A 686-nucleotide genomic window follows, 5' to 3' on the forward strand; every position below is an offset into this window, starting at 1 on the left:
AAAATCCAAAAGTTCAGAAATTCAGAAATTCAGAAATTCAGAAATTCAGAAATTCAGAAATTCAGAAATTCAGAAATTCACAAATTCAGAAATTCACAAATTCACAAATTTCAGAAATACAGAAATTTACAAAATTCAGAAATTCAGAAATTCAGAAATTCTGAAATTCAGAAATTCAGAAATTCAGAAATTCAGAAATTCAGAAATTCAGAAGTTCGGAAATTCACAAATTCACAAATTCACAAATTCACAAATTTCAGAAATACAGAAATTCAGAAATTCAGAAATTCAGAAATTCAGAAATTCAGAAATTCAATAATTCAGAAGATCAGAAATTCAGAAATTATGAAATTATGAAAATTCTGAAAATTCTGAAAATCTGAAAATTCTGAAAATCTGAAATTCTTAATTTTTGAAAATTTTGAGATTTCGAGAAATTCAGATGTTCTGAAGTTCGGAAATTCGAAAAAGCGGAATTTCAGAATTTCAGAATTTCAAAATCTCAAAAATCAAACATTTTATAATTTTTCCCCCAAAAAATTGGGAATATGCAAATTTTTATGGGCATTTTTATGAAAAATCGAAAACTCAAAAAATCCTATGAAACCATTTTTTCCCATAAAAAATTTCATTTCTATTCTCTCCAAAAATGGCTCTTTCCCATACTTGTGAAGGGCCGGGCCGGG

Source organism: Caenorhabditis briggsae (genome assembly GCF_000004555.2).
Source record: "Caenorhabditis briggsae complete genome, chrV, whole genome shotgun sequence".
In the NCBI taxonomy this organism is placed as follows: domain Eukaryota; kingdom Metazoa; phylum Nematoda; class Chromadorea; order Rhabditida; family Rhabditidae; genus Caenorhabditis; species Caenorhabditis briggsae.